The following is a 26,266-nucleotide window of genomic DNA, read 5'->3' as shown; positions in this document are numbered from 1 at the left end:
GTTGCTGCAACTTGTAAATCATGCTAGTAGAGTCTTGTAAATATGAGAATGAGTTACGTACCACAGGTTGAAGATGATAGTCAATGTACTCAGCAATGCCCGAAAATATTGTTCCCCTGGCAGATACAATGGGTCTGCTGGGGGATTGACAAGGCCTTTGTGTATCTTTGTAAGTAGCTCACAAGCTGCTCTCTCCCCTCCACTGCAGTGACATGTGCAGTATGATGTATGCTAATTAGCCATGTGTGTGCTCTCTACACCAGAAAAGGGTGTTTTTGTTGAGAGCATGACACAATCCAATGGGCATGAAGTGGATGGACCGGAAGGGGCGTGGTTACTTGCACACTCAAGCTGGAGCCAAAAACAGTGTTTGCTTACTTGTGAACTCTATGCCAAATCAGGTATTTAAGTCTGCTGCATCTCTTTCTTTTTAACCGACTTGCCGGATGCCAGGATATACCATCTACCTACATGCTGGGTGAATCCATTTGATAAAGGTGCCAGTCAGGCACCGAAACGTTATGGGACCTTTTATGATTCATCTTTGAATAAAAGTTAATTTTTATGAAATCCAGTGAGTGCTGTCTTTACCCTTGGACTTTGTCTATTGTTTGACATAGCACCCTGGTACTTATTTACCCTCAACTGGAGGATTAGAGTGCAGGCCCTCACTTTGGACTTTGTATCTTTACTTTTGGACCTTGCACCTAGCACTATTGCTATCCACAATAAAAAGGACTTGCCTTTTTTGAACCACTGAAGGAGCTGTTATACACTGACATCCTTGTGGAAACTTCTGATTTTTTTCACTGTACACGGTATGAATATTGGAGCTTGGAAGGCCTCACCTATTACTGAGGCACATGCTTATGATGAGGATGTTGTTAATATTCTCACTTTTGAATTTACAGATGAAGATGCTGAGAGGATCCGTACCACCACTGATATTCGTGAGCTGAGGGGAGATATATCCATTGACATTTATTAATCTGAGAAAATGTAACATTGATTTCAATTTACATGCTGTTTATCTGTCATGTTATCACAAAAATAAGCAAATACCAAGGGGTTTTAGAATATGTAATGTTCCCACACTAGGTCGTTCTGACCCTGAGTTCTGGAGAAAATGGTGTTCTATTTTGAACAAGCGCTCTTATGATTTAATCCTTCTCACCATTTAAGAGGTTAGAAGACTAGAAAGAAAGATCCAGGCTGAAATTGATATTATCAAATCACATAATTATCAGGTCCTCATTGAGGACAAAACTGAAGATTGGGTCACTAAGCTTGAAATTCTAGTCACTAAGTACAACAATGAGATGCTTGCATTTAAAAACAAAAAACTAACTACAGTAAAGATAGATTATCGCTATATGGCAAAGATGACAACATTAGGACATTTAGACCCAGATGTAAGAATCTCAGAAACAGAACAGATATAGACACTGTTGATACTAGTGGAGGTGACTCCTCTAAAGGAGACTCTGATAAAACACAGATAGAAACTGGGGATACACATATAGGTATCACTACAAGATCAGCGAATAAGCCACCTTTGACACAGTCAAAAAACGGGACGGCTTCCCACTAGACGAGGGGGGCACAAAGAAAAAAATCAATCCCAAAAAACGCCCAACATAGTTTTCAACCTCAGGACAAGACCACTATCTGACAAGGGACTATGATTTATTCCAACCCCTAAACATGACAATTTTCTGACTATTGTAGATATTTATAGATTTCAAAGAAATCTTAATATTAAGGAATATTTCAAGGATGTAAAACCCATATCTAACCCTGGCAGATTCAAACCTCCTTCTAGGTTTGATCCACAGACGACTAACCCTTCTATTAAGAGTTTTTATAGACTTCTCAAACATGACTGTGAAACTAAATCTGGTGAATGTAATTTTTCTAATTTACCAGAATGTGAATGAAAAGCACTCACTACTTTAACCCATGATCATCGCATTGTCATACGCCCAGCAGATAAAGGCGGTGCCATAGTCGTCCAAGACTATAGTGATTACAGGTTAAAGGCCTTGAGACAATTATCTGAAATGCGCACGTACAGAAATTTGTGGAATAGAGAATAGTGTACAAATGTACACCCAGACCCAGAAGGGGGCGCTTTCTACTCACTAAACAGTACCAATACAAACCAATGATAAATATATATCACATATACCATATACCAACTACACACAAAAGTCCATAGAATCCAAAGTGCGGTAGCTTTCTGTCAAAGGACAGTCAAAACCTGATGTATAATGATCTGCAGAAAAAGAATAGAGGCGCTACCATGGCCTAGTACCACTGAAACGGGTAAAAGTTTATGCAAGATAACAGGTAATACTCACAAACATAAAGCACCCAACGGTGCTAGTGGATCAGGCTGGAACTTTGCAGTAGTCCAGCTCACTGTGTACCGCCAGCAATGATGTCCGGTCAGTTGACCTTGGAGGAACACTCCTATTGTCTGTGTGAAAACAAAGAACAGACAACCATAGCCCAGTAATGTTTGAACCAGGGCAAAAAGAAAAAGATTGATTGCACTTACAGGAAGGAAAGCACATCCAGGTGCGGTATAGGCGGACTGGGGCTTCACAGCCACCCAGCTAACTGATAACTCCAGCAGGCAGTAAGCAGCAACCAACGTGATCCAAAATACCCAAAAATGGTGTATCAATGTAATACACCACAAAGCAAGTGTACAGTTAAAAATATTCTTTATTAAAATACGATGCATTTCTCAGCCTCCTAGGGGCTGTTTCCTCAGGCTATAATCATTACAAATTTGTTTGTGTTTATTTGCACATTAAGTGCACTTAAATTATGATTTATGACAAATTTGAAGGATTACCGATTGCTCTACCCAGACATACCCAAAAATTAATTGAAGCAAATTTTACCTTCACTTGGGCAAAAAAAGCGATACAATATTTAGGAGTTAAACTCTCCCATGACTACAAGGAGCTATATAAATTAAACTACATTCCCTTATATAAAAAATGAGGACGGACTTAGGTAGATGGAAACATAAACAATATTCGTGGTATGGTCTCCTTTCCGCCATTAAGATGACTATACTCCTAAAACTACTATATCTTTTCAGGGCCCTTCCGATTAGAATTCCCACTCCGGACTTACACAGACTACAACAAGATTTAATTAGCTTCTTAAGGGGCAACACAATTGCTAGGATAGCTTCTCGGATATTGCAACAACACAAACAAGTGGGAGGGGTAGGAGTACTGAACTTGTTGGAATATTACCAGGCAGCCCCACTAGCTCAGGATTGAATAAGAACTCAGGCGACATTATATGGACTGTCATAGAGACAGAGATGGGAGGATATGACTGTCCAACAGATATACTTTGGGATTTGTCTCAAATGCAACTGACCTACCCGCTACAAAGGAGTCGCTACAGATCTGGTTGGCTCTGACTAGATCCCTTCAACTGATCCCACAAAACTCGACAGCCAGACCAATCAAAACCCTACTCCCAAAAGAGATCCACAACCAACTAGGGAAATGGGGAAACAAGGGGCTTTATAGGGTGGCAGACATATTAGACAGAGGAAAGATCATTCCATTTAACCAGGCTCAGGGTAGACTTAAACACCACAAATTACATTGGTTTCTATATTTGCAAGTGTCATCAGCAATACACAGATACCTACCCCTCCCTTTCACAAGAAAGTTAACCACTCTAGAACACTTTAGTATCACCAAGACTAGAAATAAGAAAATGATCTCACATTTATACCTAACCATACAAAAAAATAGATATGATAACAAAACCCCACTGATTAATAAATGGTAAAAAGCCTTAGGTAGGGAATTCCCAGTAAGTGATTGGGATGCAATTATCAAGGATTCTAGCAAGGGGCTGATTAGTGCGGACTTTAAAGAAAACTGTATTAAGACTGCCTTTCGGTGGTATATAACCCCTATTAAAACCTTACACTTCTCATTAGCATCTACCAGGCAATGCTATAGAGGATGCTCCGAGATGGGTACCTATGTTCACATGTGGTGGGAATGCCCCAAGGTACAGCTGATCTGGTCCAGGCTCTCATCTCTACTAAGTACAGTACTATCCGAAAATATAAGCCTCATGATGGCACAGTCTCTTTTGAACGAACGTATACCAATATATAATTCAGCTATAAAGACGTTTATTAGAACCTTATGTACGGCTACCAGAATTTGTGTGGCCAAGTATTGGAAGGTGGGGGTGCCTACTTGGATAGAGATACTAGAAAAAAATTAGAACTGCATACACCATGTCGGAACACACCTCATGGCTACAGGGCACTAATGCCAATTTTCATAAGAGCTGGTTCTACTGGAATATGAGAGAAACGGACATCCGGGTGGAGTGGTGAGGTGCCTGGGCTTTCCTAGATATCATGGCATAGAATGGGTTAGGTTAGGTTTGGTTTGAGCTAGAGACTGGCTCACCTCCTCCCAGTGTTGTACGACAGAAATTATTTCATAAAGTAATTTTATTCATATTACTTTCTAAACCATGTGAACAAATATAAATACTGCAAGCAAGATTACGGTTATGACATTTTTAATATAGGTTAATACTGTTATTGTTTAAATACATTTTGTTTTTCAATATTTCCTTTCTTTTTATTCTCATGCTGCTATCTATATGAGTGTGCAGAGCTACACAGTTATAGAGGACAACAACATAGAGTGGTCCAGATCTCAGCATTTCGGGGTTCACTTAAGATCAACAAAGTACAATAATCTGCTCTCGAACTGATTTATATTATGCTGAGTTAGTACTTGAGACTAGGCTACTGATTGTTAGATGATATTTTCTATCTGTGTATGTTGTTGTGAATATGATGATGTTGCTTATAAGGAAAACAATAAAAATTATTTCAACTAAATTACGATTTATGCTATGCATATTTACATATTTACACAATGAACAATTTTGATGAACAATTTTGATACGATTTTTGATGCATCTTAACAATACAATTTTTTTGCTGCGTATTTTTGTGTGAATGGTTCAATTATTTGTTTTGTATGCTTTTTAAATTACAAATGTAATTGTATACTTCTTTTAATGTATGCATCTCCTCCCCATACAAAAATACAGTATAAGCCCCTTTGCGAGACACCATGTTTTCAGGGTAAAAAGTGGCTTTATAGAATTTCACCAGAGAAATAGAAGGGCTGGTGAGCATTTTTATAGAATCTCACCAACTTTATAGAATTGGGCCCAAAGAGTGCATATAAAAAAGACTGTGCTAGTTTTGATAATGGAAGTATATTGGAAAGTAACATAGTAACATAGTAGATGAGGTTGAAAAAAGACTGAAGTCCATCGAGTTCAACCTATACAAATCTAAAATACTTACAAAAAGTTCCAATTAAGCTTAAATAATCCCACTAAAAGGTGACCCCATTTAATACAAGCGATCATGTACATGAATTTTGTTTCTAGACAGAAATGTACCCAAACCATTTTTAAATGTGTCTAGGGTATTGGCATTCACTACCTTCTTTGGTAATGAGTTCCTCAATTTTATTGCTCTTACAGTGAAAAAACGTTTCCGTTACAGGCAGGGCCAGCCTGGGACCAAAACTAGACCCAGGCATTTTAAAAAAAGTGACCCTCCCATACACACACACTCAAATGCAGGCACACTACATATATACACATACTCATATGCACACACACACCACAGATTCACTCAGATGCACGCACACTACATATACACACACCACACATATACACACACTCATATGCACGCACACCATATATACACCATATACACACATTCATATGCATGCACACCACATACAAACACTCATATGCAAGCACACAACACACACTCATATGTACGCACACTACACATACACCACATACACACACTCATATGTACGCACACTACACATACACTACATTATTCACACACATATGCAGCCACACACACTACACATACACTACCTTATTTACACACTCATATGCACGCACACTACACATACACTACATTCACACACTCATATGCACGCACACTACACATACACTACATTCACACACTCATATGCACGCACACTACACATACACTACATTCACACACTCATATGCACGCACACTACACATACACTCACTATATATATATATATATATATATATATATATATATATATATAAGTTTTGAGAGATTTAAATAAAGATATACAGGAGGCTGTAGCATTTAAAAGGGCCGATAGGGAGATCAAAGATCTCCTCAAAATGGCTCCATGCCCGTCACACAGGGCCCTTCCCTTTGACTTTGAGAGGTCCTTTGTGGATCCTGGCTCTTGTTTTTCCAGGCTTTCTTGCAGGACATTTCGGCATAAAGCAGCCAATCAGTGACGGAAGCAGGGGATATGATGTGTTGTCATATTCCTGCCATCTACTTAAAGTGCATTGCTGCTGCGCACCTTAATTAGCAATTAGGTTAGAATGCAGAGGGGGCTTGGGGGGGGGGGGTATGGGCATGTGAGAGGGGAGTGAAAACAAATATGTGCATAGGAGGGGGAAGTCAGAAGGTGTTTGGTCATGAGAGGTGGAGTAAGTTTGTATGTGTATATATGTGTTTATAATCAGTGTGCGTGAGTGTCAAAGTGTATATATGAGAACATGTGAATATGCTTGTGCGTGTGGGTGCTCATGGTTAATGTACACTTACATGTTATAAATATATAGTTAGTGCAGAATTACAGTGGGTGCACACCCTTATGCAGCATACTGCGCACACCTATGGGATAAACATGGTGGTGTATAAAATTGTCTCTCAAATCCCAGCATAATTATGTAAGCATTTCCTCCATATAGATCTCATTGTCTTTTCTCACAAATAAAAAGGTAGTGAGCTTTTATCAAAATACTCAAAACTCTAATTACTTGGAAAGGAAAACCTATGCATATGAAAATGAAAGTGAATTTAAGGTACATTACACTGAAAATAGGGTATTAAAGGGACAGTCAATACTACAAATGTTATTGCTTAAAAAGATAAATAATACCTTTATTTACCATTTCTCAGTTTTGCATAACCAACACTGTTATATTAATATACTTTTTATCTATGTAATTACCTTGTATCTAAGCTGCTGCAGAATGCCTCCTTATCTCAGATCTTTTGACAGACTTGCATTTCAGGCAATTAGTGCTGACTCCTAAATAACTCCACTGGGGTGAGCACAATGTTATCTATATGGCACACATGAACAAACAGTACATGTTATTAGCTTTCACATCCAGAGTGTGAGATAAGAGGTGGACTACATAGTCTTAGAAATCAGCCTATAAGCCTACCTAGGCGATAAAAGTAAATTGGAAAGTTGTTTAAAATGACATGCTGTTTCTGAATCATGAAAGTTTAATTTGGACTTTACTGTCCCTTTAAGCTAGGATTACTAACGCAGAAGTTACATGATCTAATGAATTAGTGCATGTCATTCTGCATTAGAATGTTACTTTAACAGTGTGAATAGAACTTCATAATATGTCTGTAAGATATTATTCATGTTCTGGCACAATGTCACACATTTTTTTTCTTTTTTTATACTAGGATTTATTGTGTCTGGACTGCAGACTGCGATCACTGTTACCAAATAGATAGTAACCTGTAATTAACTTCTGGCTCACAATTCCATTGTCTATACAAGTCTTCTTGCTGTAAAAAAAACATATCTAGCACTAGCTAAGCCTTTCAATTCACCAGACAGATGCTTTTGAGAAATTACAATTTTAAATTAAAAGCTAGAAAAGTGACCATGATAGAGCCAACAACCAGAATGTATGTGACATTGAAACAGCGTTTGATGTTTTACCAAGAGTTTCTGACTTCATGTCTCATGCTATGGTAAGATTTTCTAAAATACAACAAGCAGAGGAGCACACTACATCCCTTTTAAGTTTTATAACTAATCTTTTGTCTAAAGTTGATACTATATATTTTGCTAACAAAATGACAGTGGTAAGACTTGTCTACTCCATTATTACTATGGCAATAATCATCTTTCAATGACGTTGTCTTATTATATATTTGTCTTTTGAAAGGATTGTCACTTCTTAAATTAATTTAGTAGACATGTGAGTGCAATCCCTATTGTAATACCTCATACCCTAGAAGGACATGGAACCATATTAAGGGATTGTGTATTTACATCTGACCATCACACCTATATGAGCTTGCTGGAAATCCCATTCCAAAAAAATTGACATTAATATGGAGTTAATATATTTATTTTATTAAAAAATATCATTTTTTTTTTAAATAATAGCCCCAGCTCTTCTGTAAAGATTCTGTGGGAACTGTGTGCCCATTCAGCTAAAAAACATCTTTGAGGTCACAGATGTTGGACAACAAAGTCTGCCTCGCAATCAGAGTTCAAATTGATTCCAAAGCTGTTTAAATGGGTTTGAGGTCAGGATTCTGTGGAGGCAACTCAAGTTCTTCAAGATCAAACTTGACAAACCATGACTTCATGGACCTCCCTTTGTGTACAGGAGCACAGTGATGTGGAACAGGAAAGGGCCAAACTGTTGCCACAATGTTTGAAGCACCCAATTGTCTAAAACGTCTTTGTATCCTGTAGCATTAAGATGACCCTTCATTGGAAATAAGGAGCTTAGTCTAAACCCTGAAAAACAACTTCAGACCAGCTTTCATCAAATTTTACAGTAGGCACTATGCATTATTATTATTATATACTTTATTTATGAAGCACCAACATATTCCGCAGTGCTGTCCATGGATACAATTAATTTAAAACAATATAAGACTTGTATAAGACAGGACAAAATTTACAAACACATACAGGAGAGATTGAGGGACCTATTCCCGTGGGAATTTACAATCTAGAAGGGTAGGAGGTTGGACTGCAAGATTGAGAAAGATGTTAATACAGAGTTAGATGAGGGAAATGTTAGGTAAGTGAAATTAATTTATTATTGAGTTGGGTGGTAGTCTTCCCATGAACAGAAAAGTCTTCAGGGGACATTTAAAGGAAGAAAGATTAGGGCAAAGCCTGACAGCACGAGGGAGAGTGTTCCAGAGGATAGGTGCTGCACGACAGAAGTCCTGCAGTCTAGCATGAGAGGAGGTGATAGTTGCGGATGCAAGGAGCAGGTCATTGTTGGATCTTAGTGGGTGGGCTGGAGTATACTTGTGTATTAGAGAGAATAGGTAGAGGGGAGCGGCGTTGGTGAGAGCTTTGTATGTAAGGGTGAGAATTTTGAATTTAATTCTGCTGTGAATGGGGAGCCAATGAAGAGACTCGCAGAGAGGTGCAGCAGATACAGAGCAAGGGAAAGGTGGATCAGCCTGGCTGGCCAGCGAGTAGGTTATTGCAGTAGTCAAGTCGGGAAATAACAAGGGAGTGGATTATTTGCTTTGTGGTGTCAGCGCTCAGAAAAGGGAGAATCTTGGAAATATTGTGTAGATGGTTGCGGCAGGATGTAGAAAGCGATTGGATTGGGGGACGAAGGAAAGATTTGAGTCAAGTGTAACTCCGAGGCAGTGGACTTGGGGCGATGGGGAAATGGGATAGAGAAGTCAGAAGTCTAGAGCTAGAGGGGGGGGGATAAGAAGGAGCTCAGTCTGGGACATGTTAATCTTTAGGTGGTAAGAGGCCATCCAGGAAGAAATACCAGATAAGCAGTCGCTAACATGAGAAAGGACAGAGGGAGAGAGAGCAGGGGTAGAGAGGTAGATCTGGGTGTCATCAGCATAAAGGTGATATTTGAAGCCATAACTGTTGATAAGTTTACCCAGCGAAGAAGTATAGATGGAGAATAGTAGAGGACCCAGAACAGATCCTTGAGGTACTCCAGGTATGAAATACTCCAATAGGTAGTATTTCCCTTGCTTCAGCCACATCAAGATTCTTCTACCAGAATGCCACATAGTGAAATGTGATTAATCAGCCGGGTGGAATAAAGAAGTAGCTGGGTGTGTGGCAGTGTAATAATATTTATAACAGTTTCTGTTATTATAAATCAGAGAAATTGTTGTCCCTTCCTTGTGTCCTAATTCTAAGAATTCTTTGGAGAAATCCTTACATTCTTGGGATATGGTAAGAGTTTTGAAATATTATGTTGAAGTTACTAAAGATTTCAGGAAGACTTCTAGTCTATTTTTTATCTTTTCTGGTTCTAGGAAATGTCAGAAGGCTTCTGCTTTTTCCTTGGCTTCGTGGTTAAGCTTATAATTCCTTCAGCTTTTTGGGGTCGGGTCAAGCCCCGCCTCAGAGAATTACAGCTCATTCTACTTGATTAGTCTCCACTTCGTGGGCTTTTAAGAATGAAGCTTCAGTTGTTCAGATTTTGCAAAGCAGTAACCTGTTCTTCTTTGCATACATTTACTAGATTCTATCGTTTTGATGTATCCGCTTCTTCAGAAGCAGTTTTTTGGTAGAAAAGTTTTTCAGGCAGCTGATTAAGTTTGATTCTTCTGCTTATGTTTTAAGTTTTTTCTTTTTCATTTAATGAGAATTAACTTAGATTTTGGGTTGTGGATATTTTTTTATTTGGCTTTTTTTTATTTTTAACTCTCCCTCTCTAGTGACTCTTGCGTGGAGTTCCACATCTTGGGTATTGCTATCCCATACATCACTAGCTCATGGACTCTTGCCAATTACATGAAAGAAAACATAATTTATGTAAGAATTTATAAATTCATTTCTTTCAAATTGGCAAGAGTCCATGAGGCCCACCCTTTTTTGTGGCAAAATTATTTCCAAATTTCTTTGTTGATGCTTTTTACTCCTTTCTTTATCACTCCACTTCTTGGCTATTTGTTAAACTGAATTGTGGGTGTGGTGAGAGGTGTATTTATAGGCATTTTGAGGTTTGGGAAACTTTGCCCCTCCTAGTCGGATTGTATATCCCATACGTCATTATCTCATGGACTCTTGCCAATATGAAAGAAATTAATTTATCAGGTAAATTCTTACATAAATAATGTTTTATGCATCACTTTTATCTATTCATTAAAAAAAACATTTTTCTGTATTCTAGCTTGTAATATGCGTGAGCAAATTAACGTGCCCGCAATATTCTAATATTGCACATGCGCAAATATTAGCCACTTGTTATCTAGCCCAGAATCGATAAAACGCAGGAGGAGTGTGTGTCTATAATACAAGTAGTAAAATGCACATTTCTCCATTAAAATACCCCCCCCTGTGGAGTATGTGGTTCTAGGCAGAACCTTCCTAAAACCCAGGTACATGGGGACAGCATGACATTTAACCCTTTACACTGCCCTGCAGGTTTCTGTACCATTTAATAAAGTGGATAAACTATACAAACAAAATTCCGCCAGTTAGCAGAGGAGCCATCTTTGTCAGCTCGACTGGCAACAAGGCGTAAATGCCCCTTAAGAATTCAAGTACTGTAGTTACAAATTTCAAAAAGACTTAGTTTTGGCTAGAATAGACCATGGTGGAAGGTATCAGGAGACCCAGTCCCCACACCTATCCTCAAAAAACCTTCCCTTGATCCTACCTCCCCATCCAACTACCGCCCTATTTTCCTCCTCCCTCTTGCATCAAAGCTTCTTGAAAAACTAGCTTATGCACGCCTATCCCATTTCCTTACAATAAACTCCCTCCTTGACCCATTGCAATCTGGATTTCGTCCCCATCACTCTACAGAGACAGCAATTGTTAAGTTTACCAACGACCTACTTACAGCAAAATCAAAAGGCCACTTCTCTCTGCTTATCCTCCTTGATCTGTCCGTAGCCTTTGACACTGTTGACCACCCTCTTTTGCTCCAAATCCTCCAATCGTTCGGCATCTGTGACACAGCCCTCTCGTGGCTCTCTTCCTACCTGTCAAACCGTACCTTTAGTGTAGCCTTCTCTGGGGCCTCCTCTGCCCCGTCACCACTTTCTGTTGGAGTACCGCAAGACTCTGTCCTTGGTCCCCTTCTCTTCTCAATCTACACGTCATCACTAGGTTCCCTAATAAAGTCCCATGGTTTACAATATCATTTGTATGCCAACAACACCCAAATCTACTTCTCTGCACCAGACCTATCTCCTTCCTTGCTAACTCGTGTCACTAACTGTCTTTCTCACATCTCTAACTGGATTTCCTCTCACTTCCAAAAGCTAAATCACTCCAAAACTGAGCTCCTTATTTTCCCCCCTTCTTCTAAACTCTCCACCCCCAATCTCTCTATAACTGTCGACAACTCCATCATTACTCCTACCCCGCATGCCTGATGTCTCGGTGTCACATTTGACTCAGATCTTTCTTTCACTCCTCACATTCAGTCATTGGCTAAAGCCTGCCGCTTCCACCTTAAAAACATCTCTAAAATTAGACACTTCCTTACACAAGACACAACTAAGATTTTAATCCACTCTCTCATTCTTTCCCGCCTCGATTACTGCAACTCTGTCCTCTCTGGTCTCCCCACCTGCCGCCTAGCTCCTTTACAATCCATAATGAATGCCTCTGCCAGACTCATCTTCCTTACACGTCGCTCTTCATCTGCTGCACCTCTCTGCCAATCCCTTCACTGGCTTCTGTTTGATCCTCTAGGATCAAACAGAAAATTGTCATTCTGACATACAAAGCACTCAACTGCACTGCTCCCCCCTATATCTCAGACCTTGTCTCCAGATACTTTCCCTCCCGTCCCCTTCGCTCTGCTCACGACCTCCTACTCTCCTCCTCTCTTGTCACCTCATCACACTCCCGTTTACAGGACTTTTCCAGACTGGCTCCCATCTTGTGGAATTCTCTGCCTCACTCCACAAGACTCTCTTCTAGTTTTAAAAGCTTTAAGTGCTCCCTAAAGACTCTACTATTCAGGGATGCATACAACCTACGCTAACCTTTCTTTATACCAGTTCCTCTCCTCCATTGCTATCCCCTGAACCCCCTTAGCATGTAAGCCTAGGAGTCCAGCTGTTTGTAGATCACCTTCTTAAGAGCTGACTACAACAGTGCAACTCTTGGCAGGGCCCTCTATCGATTAGATCCCTATAATTGTTATGTTGTACTCCGCATTTGTTTATAGTGCTGCGGAATCTGTTGGCACTCTACAAATAACCCATAATCAAAAGGGACATGATACCCAGATGTTGAAGCGCATAAAAGCAATGCAGCAAAGCTGAAAAAAGCTGACTAGAAAATATCAACTGAACATCTCTATGTAGAAAAGGAAGATATTTTACCTCAAACTTCCTAAGTATTCACACTGCACTGTAAAGAGACTTTAAGCAGCCATTCAGGATGCTTGTCCCAGGACTTGCTAGGCAGTAAGCATCTGTCATGTGCAGACACAGTTATGTTATTTTCCTGTTCAGTTTAAGTAAATTCTATGAAATCTCATGAGATCACAGCAAAGGCAAAGCATTACCTCAGCACTGCTGATTGGTTATTGTTTTTCTTTTCTTCAACTTGCAGCTGGACAGCTGATGAAATATAACTGTTTACACAGCACTTACTCTGGGGAGCTGAAGATATTTAGGAAAAAATATCTTCATTTTTTTACATAGAGATGCTCAGGTGATATTTTCTTGTCAGCTTTTTACAGTTATACTGCATCAGTTTCAAGTGATTTAGCATCTGGGTATTATGTCCTTTTAATATTTCTGCAGGTTCATGCAAGAATGGCTCAATATGTGTGATAGATATAAATATATTTACAGTAATTATTTAAAAAAATGTTATAGTAACAAATACTCACTCTACATTGTCTAAGTTTGAGTTTATGGTTACTGCATTACACACGTACATTATATATATATATATATATATATATATATATATATTCAGAGTACAATAAAAGTAAATAATGGCACAAATATTAGAATAATAAACTAGGAAAAATGCTGCCCTGTACCTATTGAGATAAACTAATGTTATAGCAGTCCACCTATGACTCTTGATTTTAAAAACACACAATTCAATACATTGGGGCTATGCACTTTTCAATAAAATACATGTGAATTTTGGAAATAATTCACATTTTTATTGGAAAACCATTTTTGTCATAAAGTAAGGGTAAACTACATTTCTTTGCATTTGTTATCTGATAAAGCCAATTAGGGATAGATATGTAGCAGAGTTAGTCTTGAGGAGTCAGCAGGGTGCATTTCAAATTCTGATAATCAGAGATAATATACAGGAAAATGAGGTGAAATAAATAATGAAAATATATTGCAAAGTTGTTTAATTACAAATAACTAAACATTTTATTTTACCCCTGTAATGACCAACGATCTACCCTGTATGGGGTGCCGTTTTCAATAGCGCGGTCTCACTATATTAGCAAGCATTCAGGAGGGAGGGAGGGTGTAATACCGGCAAGACCGGCGCTATTATAGCCATACAATCTCTTAACAATCAGCGATGTACAGGGTAAGTCAAGGTCATTAAGGGGTTAAAAAATGCATGGCGTTTACTGTCCCTTTAACTTAAAAGGTTATCAGAGGAGAGGGTGCTTCACATAAGATAATACTGCACAAGCACATTCTAACATCAAAAACATAAATAATCCCACTCACAACACAGGATTCACTTAGAGCAAATCATTAGTGCGTAGCAAACAGTGATTATACACAATAATCTGATTCATCAAATTCAATAGGTTTGTGCTGAATCCAAATATAGTAACATGCAATTAGTCCATTCATCTGTCTATTCATGGATGTACAACTCATACATAGATCACTGTTTTGTCAAAAGGAAATTCTTTTGTAGGTATATTGACAATATAAAGCAATAACAACAAATGAAGCTTCAAATGAAAAGGATAACATCAAAATAGCAAAAACTAAGAGCAGCAATAAAAAGAGAATACCTATTAAAAACGATAAGGAGAACATAAATGTGAATGTTAAAACAATCCTAAAAATAAGTATGGGGTGCTCCCTAAGGACAAAATAATAATGTAATACATAAATATATCACAACAACGGTAAGTAAATAATAATGTAATATATAAATATATCACAACAACGGTAAGTAAATAATAATGTAATACATAAATATATCACAACAACGGTAAGTAAATAATAATGTAATACATAAATATATCACAACAACGGTAAGTAAATAATAATGTAATACATAAATATATCACAACAACGGTAAGTAAATAATAAAATATGTACAGAAATAGTACTGAAAGTACCAAAAGTCCTCCAACAATAAGGCACCTCTTTCTGTTTGGTTGTTTTTTTTATAAAAGTGAATTAAAGACACTATGATGAAAGGGCCGGATTTACGACCCAGGTGTCTGTCCGCACCAAAATCTTGGTTTTTAGAAGTTTGGATGGTTTTGTTTTTTCCAGTGCTAATAATTCTAAAATTCTGCCATTAATAATTGTGTTGTTAATCTCTCAATTTTGTAAAATAAAAAGAAATTTGTGCAAGTAGTGACAAACAAAATTATAGGTAAATAGTGTTTCTGGAATCAATACAAATCTTATAATGATTGTGTAAATATTGAAATGGGTCATCATGAGCAGTTATTATGCTGATAATTATCCAGAGATAGATCGGATAAGAGGGGATGTATATATTTCTACAATGAACAAACATGGTCAGACATTCTATGAACACTTATAGGATGATGTATAAGATGATGTACAATGATACTTATTGAACCCAAAATGTTTCTTTCATTAATCAGATAGAGCATACAATTTTAAAATAATATGATCTCCAAACATTTTCCTTTGTGATTCAGACAGAGCATACTATTTAAAAAAAAAAAAAATTTACTTCTTAAAAAAAAAATCCGGTTTTGGAGAGATACCTAGGTAAGCATCTGAAGCACTACAAGGCAGGAAATAGTGCTGCCATATAGTGCTCTTGCAAATGGATAACATTGTTGTAAAACTGCTGCCATATAGTGCTCAAGAAATGGGCACTCCTGCTTTTCAACTAAAGATACAAAGAGAGCACTTATTAAAAGCATTTATTGAATTATTTAAGACAAGTGAGTGCTGTCTTCTATCTACTATATCCTATCTACATTCAGCACCCTGGCATTTGAAAACTGTTCGTGAGAGTCGATCTATCTCTGCTTCTATACACAAACACACAATATATATATATGTGTGTGTGCAGCCACCAATCAGCAGCTAGCTCCCAGTAGTACATTGTACATAGTACATTCTTTAAACTTTTGGGTACATTCATTCTGATATACATTACGTGGAAACTAAACGAATATACCTGTTTCGTCACAAATTTGCATTTGTGACAAAACCGAATGCACATAACAATTGTATTGCAAAATACTTCTATTTAAAACTGAACTCATTAAACTTCAGTTTTAACTAATCATGTCTCCTTTTACCATGAATATGCAAACAATATAAGTTGCCTGGGGATTTTACAATTTATCAAAAAGAGGACATTGTCGGAATGATATTATTTAAAGGGATACTAAACCCAATTAATTTGATTCAGATAGAGCATGCAATTTAATTTTAGGCAACTTTCTAATTTACTCCTATTACCAATTTTTCTTCGTTCTCTTGCTATCTTTATTTGAAAAAGAAGGCATCTAAGCTATTTTTGTTCAGAACACTGCACAGCACTTGTTTATTGGTGGGTGAATGTATCCACTAATCAGCAATAACAACCCAGGTTGTTCACCAAAAATGGGCCGGCATATAAACTTACATTCTTGCATTTCAAATAAAGATAAAAAGATAATGCAGAGAATTTGATAATAGGAGTAAATTAGAAGTAGAAAGTTGCTTAAAATTGCATGCTCTATCTGAATCACAAAAGAAAAAAATTGGGTTCAATGTCCCTTTAAGGGGAATATTTGTGTATAGTAGAGCAGAGAAGATATATGTAGCTTGGGGTTGTTAGATAGACAGGAGAATTTGACAAGACAAAACTGTTTTATATCTCTATATACACTATTTGTAAAATACCTGTTTATAGCAGACATAATTTATGGCATTATCAATGAGCAATTTGTTGCTATTTAGATATTCTGGGAAAATTGTATTAAATTACTTATACATCTAGTATAATTTTTGTAATGTAGACCTTCTGGGGAAAATAGTGAATTTCTTGCATATTTCATGTCTATGAAAGTACTGACATTCAGGTGAAAATGGCTTAAATTTAAGCAACTTGTGACCTTTAGTTCCTTCCCTTTCCATCAACAGAAGAAAAAATATATTTTTCTAAAACCTGCCAGATGTGTATCTTAGATGCAAATCTCAAATCCAGAAAGATGATTGAAAAAATCTGCACTATGCAGCTGAAAATGTGCTGCAAATCCTCTAGTCCTGCAATTCACACTACGTTATAGCTGCCTATAATAAGAACCGTACTAAAACATATACCTCCAGGGACATAATCCTAAACACTTGGCCTACACGTATAACTCATCTGTACCACATGCCATCAATTCAAATGGTTTCCAGCTAATTACTCCATTTTAAGTAAGATCCTGAGGATTTTGGATGTTGAATGTCTAACTGGCTCAGTAACAATTCAATTCTGGGTAATTTAAAATTGTTCAGTAACAAATGAATGGTTTATTTTTAATATATATATATATATATATGTATATATTACATATATATAAGAGATTAATATAAAACTGAAAAAACAACTATGGTCTATATTACAAGTGTTGCGCAAAAATGTTAGTGTTATTGTCCATTGACATCACTTGAGCGCAATCAATAGCGCTTCTATTTTTGAGCTGATACTACAAGAGCAAAGTTATTTTTTATTGCTTGTGCAATAGTCTAGGGCACGATAACATCTGCATGACGGATATCGTAAGTTTGCTAAATCGCTCAATTCATAGACTTCTATGGGGGAGTGGAATAAAATTTATGTTGGATATCGCTCGAGTGCCAAGCAGATGGCTCGCTAAGCTGATGGTGTGCAAATAGTGGAGTCCTTTATGTAGTTATGTGATAAATTAAATCTAAGTAGAAAACACTTTGGGCCAGATTAAGAGTGGAGCTCAAAATATCGCTTATGCAATATTTGCGCCCCACTCAGTAATACCAGCACACGCAAATGTGTGCTGGTATTACAAGTTGAGCGCAATGCAAATGCGACCTCGCATTCACATTGCTGGGAAGCTTTGCATTTACGAGAGCGTGCTTCCATAGGATCCAATGGGACCCTCGTTCTTATCCCGTGAGAAATGGCATGAGAACCTAGCGCAGCGAGGGGGTAACTAGCGCAGCTATGGTCAGCAATGGTTAAATATATATGTATACAAATATATTCATATATATGTATGTGTTTATGTGTGTATATATACACATATTAACACATACATATATATGTATATAAGCAGATACATACAGTATATATTTATAGAGAACACACAGTTCCCCATAGACCACAATGAAAAGGCACTTTTCAGTGCCAGTTTTTTTTTTCTAACACCCCAGTTAAAGTGAGTGGGTCTAACACCCCAGACCCACTCACTTAAACCACTACACTGTATTTTGGGGGCAATTAGGAGACATTTTACAAATTAATCAGAGGTCTGACATCTAAATCTCATCGGCAAATATTCCTAACTCAATCCCAACCTCACAACATATCGTTTATTTCTTAATTGCAACCACATTTTTTAGTGGAAGAGGTTGGATTATGGTATTTGTGAGCATGGAACAATACCTTGATAAATACCTTCATGGGTGTAAACGTAGGTACTAGGCCTAATGTAGGAGATAAAATTTTGCACTAATGCATATTTTTTTAATGTTATTCTAGCAATTCTGAACAAGACATGTCTTTACTAATTCTATGGAATTGTTCTGCTTTTATAAATTTTTACAAAAAAAACAAAAAAATAATGAAAATAAAAATGATCCCTTAATCTCTGAAAATGCATATCAGTCATATGAAAGAGCATTGTTTAAAAATGTTATAATATATTTTGCATGAAATATATAATAATATATCATATATGTTTATTTCCACTTAGGAACATTTATTAAAAAGTAATGCATTTTACAATTCCTTCATCTAGATCTAACAAACAAAAAAGGATTCATTTGGGGTGCGTGCCCGGGCAACCGCCATGACAGGCAGCAAAATCTTAAAGCTCTGCTAATCTTACAGATAATCCATCAAATATCTATGAATAATCCAAGCATCCAAGTCATCCATGTCACCCTGATGTATAGTTATATTATATATGTTGTCTAAATAATTTTATAAATCCGCCTCCTACCAAGTAGAATCATAAGTTCATTGTGTTGACTCAATTTTGTAGACCTTTAAGCTTATACTTATGATTATGTCTTGTAAGAGACCATATAAACTGCAATTTAGAATGATACATGGCATTGCTGTTTGCTCTTATTATTTTTATTCTATAGCCAAACTATGAGCTAAAACTTTTATCTAGAGGCTCAGAGTACACTACCCTAAAAACCCGCTCAAGTACACGCTGCTCTACTTCCCTGTGCTTTAGAATAGAGGTAGGAGCTAATTATGCACGTCTAATACTCCTTCACAATCTCTAGTCCATCTATACCTATGTGCTGAGAGCCTAACATCCCTTATTTTGATTCATACATATTGACAATGTACATAAAAATACTTATATCCATCCTGCCAGTACAGACCCTCTCATTCAAACGGAGGGTTTATATGTTACAGTATGGCTTGCCTATTTTTGCATCCAGATTTTTTACAGCTAATGTCTGTACAGGGAGTGCAGAATTATTAGGCAAATGAGTATTTTGACCACATCATCCTCTTTATGCATGTTGTCTTACTCCAAGCTGTATAGGCTCGAAAGCCTACTACCAATTAAGCATATTAGGTGATGTGCATCTCTGTAATGAGAAGGGGTGTGGTCTAATGACATCAACACCCTATATCAGGTGTGCATAATTATTAGGCAACTTCCTTTCCTTTGGCAAAATGGGTCAAAAGAAGGACTTGACAGGCTCAGAAAAGTCAAAAATAGTGAGATATCTTGCAGAGGGATGCAGCACTCTTAAAATTGCAAAGCTTCTGAAGCGTGATCATCGAACAATCAAGCGTTTCATTCAAAATAGTCAACAGGGTCGCAAGAAGCGTGTGGAAAAACCAAGGCGCAAAATAACTGCCCATGAACTGAGAAAAGTCAAGCGTGCAGCTGCCAAGATGCCACTTGCCACCAGTTTGGCCATATTTCAGAGCTGCAACATCACTGGAGTGCCCAAAAGCACAAGGTGTGCAATACTCAGAGACATGGCCAAGGTAAGAAAGGCTGAAAGACGACCACCACTGAACAAGACACACAAGCTGAAACGTCAAGACTGGGCCAAGAAATATCTCAAGACTGATTTTTCTAAGGTTTTATGGACTGATGAAATGAGAGTGAGTCTTGATGGGCCAGATGGATGGGCCCGTGGCTGGATTGGTAAAGGGCAGAGAGCTCCAGTCTGACTCAGACGCCAGCAAGGTGGAGGTGGAGTACTGGTTTGGGCTGGTATCATCAAAGATGAGCTTGTGGGGCCTTTTCGGTTTGAGGATGGAGTCAAGCTCAACTCCCAGTCCTACTGCCAGTTTCTGGAAGACACCTTCTTCAAGCAGTGGTACAGGAAGAAGTCTGCATCCTTCAAGAAAAACATGATTTTCATGCAGGACAATGCTCCATCACACGCGTCCAAGTACTCCACAGCGTGGCTGGCAAGAAAGGGTATAAAAGAAGAAAATCTAATGACATGGCCTCCTTGTTCACCTGATCTGAACCCCATTGAGAACCTGTGGTCCATCATCAAATGTGAGATTTACAAGGAGGGAATACAGTACACCTCTCTGAACACTGTCTGGGAGGCTGTGGTTGCTGCTGCACGCAATGTTGATGGTGAACAGATCAAAACACTGACAGAATCCATGGATGGCAGGCTTTTGAGTGTCCTTGCAAAGAAAGGTGGCTATATTGGTCACTGATTTGTTTTTGTTTTGTTTTTGAATGTCAGAAATGTATATTTGTGAATGTTGAGATGTTATATTGGTTTCACTGGTAAAAATAAATAATTGAAATGGGTATATATTTGTTTTTTGTTAAATTGCCTAATAATTATGCACAGTAATAGTCACCTGCACACACAGATATCCGCCTAAAATAGCTATAACTAAAAACAAACTAAAAACTACTTCCAAAACTATTCAGCTTTGATATTAATGAGTTTTTTGGGTTCATTGAGAACATGGTTGTTGTTCAATAATAAAATTAATCCTCAAAAATACAACTTGCCTTAATAATTCTGCACTCCCTGTATGTCTCGCATGTGCACCCAGTTATTTAGCTATATGGTCTCATGTATCTATGTGACGCCACCTCGCTATACAGTTTTATCTTATATGCCACTTAAATTGTTTTGCAGATCCTCCTCCTACTTTCTAGAATCAATAGTTCAATATATGCAGATAGTTATGCGTATTCTTGTTATTCTGTGTTTAGTTTACTTATTTTACATTACCTCAAGCCGTGCTTACCCGCTTAAAAACTTTCCTGAAACTAATATACGTTCATATTTTACTATTATTGTTACAATTACATTTTCATACCTACTAAGTGTCATTAGACCCAATAGGGTCTCTGATAGGACTAACATGCCCCACCAGTTTTACCTATAAGGGTCCATAAGCGGTCAGCTAATTAGTCATTCATGAAAGCTTCTAAAAATTACAAAATGGAGGTTTCAGAATGTCATATTTTATCAATCATTTTGCTTCTTACTTATATTCTTGTACTGTGTCCCATGAAAATGTTGTCATTTATGTCATGACATTTATTGTATGTTTTTTTTCTTGTGCAAAACCTCAATAAAAGATTATTAAAAAAAATAAAAAGGGCTAATTTCTCTTTTAGCCATGTTGTATTAAAGGGCAACTAAAGTAAAAATTTAAGTTTTATTATTCAGACAGAACATGAAATTATACACAATTTTCCAATATACTTCAATTATCAAAATGTGCACATTATTTTATATGCACACTTTCTGAAGCTGAAGCTTCTACTGAGCATGTGCAAGAGTTTACTGTATTCCCTCCCCCCTGTCACAAGCTACAGGGGGAGGGAACATTTGAATAATTTTGTAAATTGACAGAAAATATTCTACTGCTCATTTCAACTTCAAAGTAAGTGCTACTGCATTGTCTTTTTATTTTGTGTTTGTCAGCTATTTAATGCTACTTTATTTAGTGGTCCTTTTATCTTCTGTGCTGTGGTCTTAACTTTTAACAAGGCAGAAATTAATTTAAAGGACCCCTAAACACAAATTAATTTTGAACCTTCATACCTGAGAATAATTTTGCAATGAAAACTGCAGCTTAATTTTGTCAAATGAGCATATTGCTTTATGTTTATTAATTTCACTGATTTCCCTGTCCCCCAGAACAAAAGAGTCCTTGCTAACCAATCACAAACTAATATTCAGATATAGCACAAACTCTGTTTTCACATGTGCAGTTGAGAGAGACTTGGAAAGCCTGCCCTTATCTCTTCCCGTAAGGTGGTTTAGCCTTAGGCAACGCCATGATTGGAGGAAGCCGGATTCGTCATTTTGGACCCACAAAGAGGGCTTGCAACGGGTGGAGGAAACGCTGCAGCGGCTGTCAGGATTAAAAGGTAAGTTTTTGAAGTAAACAAATGAAATGTCAATTTTTATGAATTAAAGTGCCCTTGTTTTTAGGAGGTTTATTAAAAACCGGGCGCTGGGGAGATACATGCAACATTAATGTGTAGTAAAGGGTACCACAGGCTAGACACAAGTATAGAGGATATTTTTTCAGGAAACACAGGGCTTTATTCAAATAAATATGCTGCATATTTTCAGGTGTGTTCACTTAAAATGTGAGACAAAATGCTGTTTATTTTCATGCTTATTCAAAAAGAGCAGCAGAAAAAATCAAGCCCTTTAATTCAAGAGAAACGGTGTGTGTGGCTTAATTTTCTCTTGTAGCCAAAATCAGGCAAAAGCATGTACATTTGCTTGAACACCATGACAATTTTTGTTTATCTTTGGTTGTAAACCACATTGTATTTTGTCATTTAATCAGATATGTTACAAAATATGTTGGAAAAAAAAATATGTAAAATTGCTCTATTTTATGCTTAAGATATACTGTATGTAATTGTTGCTGTCGGAAACTCCCTGCTATAAATACTTTTTTCTGCATATGCCGCTAGCTATTTTTGTCGCATTTCTTACAACTGAGTTTGCCAGCTAGAAGATGGAGAAGGTTTAAGGCATATTTTGATGTGAATTGGTCTGCTTTTATTTTTATGGTAATTTCAAATAATATGGTTACAATATACATCAGGCCATGGTTTGAAAAATGGAAGGACACATTTTTATTGGTACGAATCACAGAAATGATGAAGGGTCACGTACATAAAATACTTGAAAAGGTTACTTTACTTGATTTTGAACACTTCCTGCTAAATTTCAAGCATGTTTTGGTACAAAATTGCCTCTTTTCTTGATTTTGAATAGGCACTATAGTTGCTTAAGTACAGCACTTTGGGGTCGATCCGATATAGATCGTAGTTTGCGGCGCAAGCGAGGGAACCCGCATCGCCCGCAGTTTCAGCTCGCAACTCGAGCTATCCCATATATGTCGCCGTCAGATGCTAACGTGCCGTAAGTCTGACAAACCAGCGATGTCCAGAAATCTGCGCAAGTACAAATTTCTGGCGTCGCCAGTGACTTGCGGCACGTTAGAAACTGCCGGTGCCTACAAAACCTGACAAAAGTCTAAATCACCCGCACTGTCTAACACGCCTCCCTAACATAGCCTGACACATCTAACATGCCTCCCTAACATAGCCCGACACGTCTAACCCTCTATCCGCTATCCCCCCTCACTAGCCTAACAATAAAATATGTATTAACCCCTAAACCGCCGCTCCCGGAGCCCGCCGCTACCTAATAAAGTTATTAACCCCTAAACCGCCGCCAGCTATATTAAATCTCTAACCCCCTAAAGTGAGCCCCTAACACCGCCGCCATCTACCTTACCTACCCCCTAAAGTGAGCCCCTACCCCGCCGCTATCTATTGTAAAATTATTAACCCCTAATCTAATCCCCCTACCCCGCCGCCATCTATATTAAATTATTTAACCCCTAAAATACTAAACTATCCCTACCACTAAACCTAAGTCTAACCCTACAAATAGCCCTGAAAAGGGCTTTTTGCGTGGCATTGCCCCAAAGTAACAGCTCTTTTGCCAGCCCTTAAAAGGGCTTTTGGCGGGGCTTTGTCACAAAGTAAACTGCTCTTTTGCCTACAATCTACATCCCCCTCCACCTATAATAAATGTATTAACCCCTAATCTAATCCCCCTACACCGCCGCCAGCTATATTAACTATATTAACCCTAATTATATTAGGGTTAATATAGTTAATATAGTTATTATATTATATATATTAACTATATTAACCCTAATTATATTAGGGTTAATATAGTTAATATCGTTATTATATTATATATATATTAAGTATAATAACCCTATCTAACTCTAACATCCTAACTAAACTCTTATTAAAATAAATCTAATATTAATATTATTAATTAAAATATTCCTATTTAAATCTAAATACTTACCTATAAAATAAACCCTAAGATAGCTACAATGTAATTAATAATTGCATTATAGCTATGTTAGGGTTTATATTTATTTTACAGGTAAATTGTTAATTATTTTAACTAGGTATAATAGCTATTAAATAGTTATTACCTATTTAATAGCTACCTAGTTAAAATAATTACCCAATTACCTGTAAAATAAATCCTAACCTAAGTTACAAATACACCTACACTATCAATAAATTAAATAAACTACAAATATCTATCTAAAAATACAATTAAATAAACTAAACTAAATTACAAAAAAAAAAAAACCACTAAATTACAAAAAATAAAAAAAAGATTACAAGATTTTTAAGCTAATTACACCTATTCTAAGCCCCCTAATAAAATAATAAAGCCCCCAAAATAAAAAAATTCCCTACCCTATTCTAAATTAAAAAAAGTTCAAAGCTCTTTTACCTTACCAGCCCTTAAAAGGGCCTTTTGTGGGGGCATGCCCCAAAGAAAACTGCTCTTTTGCCTGCAAAAAAAAAACACAATACCACCCCCCAACATTACAACCCACCACCCACATACCCCTAATCTAACCCAAACCCCCCTTAAATAAACCTAACACTACCCCCCTGAAGATCTCCCTACCTTGTCTTCACCACACCGGGCTGAACTCCTCATCCGATCCGGGCGATGTGTTCCAGCAAGCGGCAGTGAAGTCTTCTTCCATCCGGGCGATGTGTTCCAGCAAGCGGCAGAGAGTCTTCTTCCATCGGCGATGTCTTCAAGCAAATCGGCATCTTCAATCTTCTTCCTTCGCTCCTCCGCCGCGGAGCATCCTTCCGGCACGACGACTTCCCGACGAATGAGGTTCCTTTAAATGACGTCATCCAAGATGGCGTCCGTCGAATTCCGATTGGCTGATAGGATTCTATCAGCCAATCGGAATTAAGGTAGAAAAATCTGATTGGCTGATTGAATCAGCCAATCAGATTCAAGTTCAATCCGATTGGCTGATTGCGCAGGGAGATAGACATTGCGCATGCGTTAGGTGTTAGGTTTATTTTAGAAGATCGCGGTTGACAGGGAGATAGACATTGCGCATGCGTTAGGTGTTAGGTTTATTTTAGCAGCCAGTTTAGGGAGTTACGGGGCTCCAATAGTCAGCGTAAGGCTTCTTACGGCTGCTTTTTGTGGCAAGGTGAAAATGGAGTAAGATTTCTCCATTTTCCCCACATAAGTCCTTACGATGTATATTGGATACCAAATTGCGCGGGTTTGGTATACCTGCCTATGGCCCAAAAACGACGGCAGAAATATACGCGTGTAACATCTAGGTTACGCCGTATATAGGATACCAAACCCGCGCAAATATTGGCGTCGCCGACTTTTGCGGGCGACGATTTTTATCGGATCGACCCCTTTGTTGGCCGCATTTGTCTACAGTCTGTTTAACTTTAGGGGTATCTTATCCCCTCTCTCACCATGTTTTAACTTTGTTTCAATAAAGTTCACTAAATTTTAGATACTGGAGGTGCCTGGCAATCTTTTTTCTCTTTCTTAGCATTTGTCTACAGCCAAAAAATCAAATTAACTTGTATCTAATTGGTGTACTGTTCTTTCATGATAGAAAGGAAGAGGGAATCACGATAATCTCTTAAAGCAACCATTTATGTGAGT

Source organism: Bombina bombina, chromosome 5 (assembly GCF_027579735.1).
Source record: "Bombina bombina isolate aBomBom1 chromosome 5, aBomBom1.pri, whole genome shotgun sequence".
Classification (NCBI taxonomy): domain Eukaryota; kingdom Metazoa; phylum Chordata; class Amphibia; order Anura; family Bombinatoridae; genus Bombina; species Bombina bombina.
The sequence above is the reverse complement of the archived record's forward strand: the minus strand, read 5'-3'. Positions refer to the sequence as shown.